The sequence below is a fragment of the Haliotis rubra genome, unplaced genomic scaffold (assembly GCF_003918875.1).
Source record: "Haliotis rubra isolate DU_JTF1 unplaced genomic scaffold, ASM391887v1 Scf112, whole genome shotgun sequence".
NCBI lineage: Eukaryota > Metazoa > Mollusca > Gastropoda > Lepetellida > Haliotidae > Haliotis > Haliotis rubra.
In genome coordinates, this window is record NW_025765026.1 from 2144193 (window position 1) to 2147002 (window position 2810).

Sequence of the window (2810 nt, forward strand, 5' to 3'; positions counted from 1 at the left end):
TGCGATCTTCACAGCAATTGCTTTCATACTATCTTATCTGTCATGCTTTAACATATGCTTTAACACGTGGGCGTGATGGGCGAGCTGGCTAAGGCGCCAGGCTAATAATCCAGCGAGCTTGAGGTGCCAGGATCGAGCCCACCTGTGACCGGGTGTAAAAACCTTGGAGTCAACTTTGTGTGCAGACTCTTTCAGTGTTGTCACAACTCCTAGTGTACAGTACACAACCCTTTGCACTTAAAAACTCACGAATCCGTTGGTATATGACTAGATGGTGGCCACACGAATACGTGCAAACACCTAGTTGCGGGTACAGCAACGTGCAGTGAACTTGGACAAAGTACTGTGGCTATGTGTCCCAGTCAACCCAGCTGTGAATGGTTACCTCGTAAGGATGGGAAAGCCACATTAACTCGGTGCGCCTTGTGGTGTATGCTCCCCCAAGGAGTTGAGATTGATAATAAGTGCCGTTGAGACTGACATCCTATGATCGAGGGAAAAACAAAGCGCCTGTGAGCAGCCTAGCTGGAACTCGGCGCTATATAAACAGATTATAATATAATAATTATAATAAATATACATAGCGCTGATATCACTTTTTGGAACCTGACGCTGGACTGATAGTTTGACCAGCCACATCGGGGCACACATGCGTCCATGTGCTTTAACTATAATAGTTGAGAGGAAAAACTATACTTTATTGTGCTACCCATGGTATGAAAAATATATTTTCGACTGTAGAAGTATTCATTTTCCGTAAGTATGTAGACAAATATAGACAAAATAAAACCAAATATAGATTGCAGTAACCCCAGAACTGTACGTGTACATTAACTGCCATTAATCTTCACGGTGAGTTTTCATTGAATATATTCCAGCGTGAGAGAAATTATGCTGACTCAGCTGGTTCTCCTGGTTTTCTATGCTTGCTCCTCGCTGTCCTGGGACCCGGATGCTGAATGAGTTGTTTCTTTCACCAAGCATGCTCAAGGCACTAACACATTATTACCCCGGAAAACCCAAGCTGCCTGTTTGGCGCTAGAAGGTTAACAGTCATATGACCTATTTCACCAGATACCCATTTTCTGCTGGGTGAACAGAGGAAATTTTGAACAAACTTACATGTATCATATGTCATATGGGGCAGGCCTGAAGTCCAAGAAACTCTCAGGACTCAAGCTGCCAACACGGTCACCCATCCGAGGACTCCCCACGCCCAACGTGGCTTAACTTCAACTGTTGTGACCTGAGCTCTATGCACAGGACCACACACCACCAGCATCTGCAGGGTCGTCAAGCGTGTCTTCAGCAACAGATGCTGACTGGAAGACGGTCTTCAAAGCTGGCGTCAGTAATGGAAAAGCTGAACTTCATATAAAATTGAACAAGGTGACACCTCTGACATTTGTAACCTTGCAAGGTAATTCCCACAGACCCACAACTGAATAAGGCACCTGTACTTGGTATTTCCCTCAACTCGAGTACGTATCTCTTGAGGAACTAGGAACTCTTGGTCATCAAGGGTGTGTCAGTCGTCTGGTGATAGACCTTGACTCAGTGAAGACGCTTGGGTCAATCAGAGTTCGATCCTGGCCAGGAGAAGAAACATACTACTCCAGGTTGATGACGTCTCTTGACATGAAAACCTAGCACACCATCAGCGATATTGACCCTAAACTCGTTAATGCTCAATAATACAGGATATATCCACCAGTGCAGGGTTGGTACGTTGCCGTTGAACACGACATCCAGGATAAAGATTGGGTTAAAAAAATTTGTCTGGGAACTTGATGCATTTGGCACTGATGGCAGCTGGGGTTCTTCTCCAGCACCTAAGCCGAATCCTGACGGATTCCATCAGATGTTTGGTGTTAATGGAATTTGGAGCTGGGGTCTTAAAAGACAGGTTCTACATCCAGGACAGGGGGCCTTTCTATACAACCAGGTTGCCTCTCGTGCCAGGAACTACTATCACATAGGGTGGGACATTGCGCTTCTTAGGGACAGTGTGGGTATGGCAACATGACACAAGGACATGAGACCAGTGCTAAGCCCTGGGTGAACGTGGACATGAAGTATGGTATTTGGGTAAAGGATAACTTGTCAATCGACGTCTCCATACTGTTTAAGGCTGATAAGTACCCGCCAAACTGATGAACCAACCCGGGGCAAGAGGCATATCAGTTTGGTAAGGATCTTGCTGCTCACTTCGGACCTAAGGGAAATGGTCTTGTCGCAGCAGCAGAAGTGGGAAATGAGACGTGGATTATCTCCACGATTTCTACGCAACCATTATTGAAGGAATGGCTGACGGTCTCAAAGATGGAGACCCAGGGATCACGGTCCTTCCTGTCGCACTTCAGTCATTTGACAAAACTGCTGAACACCCTCTATGGCATGCGAACTACATCGGAACAAGAGTGACGGAGGCAATCGCTCCCTATATTGATGTCCTGAATCAACATGTGTACAGCTTTGTAACGCTGTCAAATGGTACACGTATTATGTCCTACCCTGAAGATCATATGAGTGAGTTCAACGGCATGAAAAGCATGGTGCGATGGCCAGACGTGAACATGGCCCTGGGATTGCCCTGGAGCCGGCGAAACTTGTACCTACTCCAAGTGTGTGTCATCTGAGCGGGCGGCAAATGTGTACGGCGTCCGGGCTTTCTTGATCATGGCTAGAATGGGTCGGTACACGAAGGCTGTAGATATTGAAGTGTCTTGTTGACCTTTCCATTTGATATTATTGAGACTAAATGTTTGTGTATATATGTATATAAATATATATATATATACACACACACT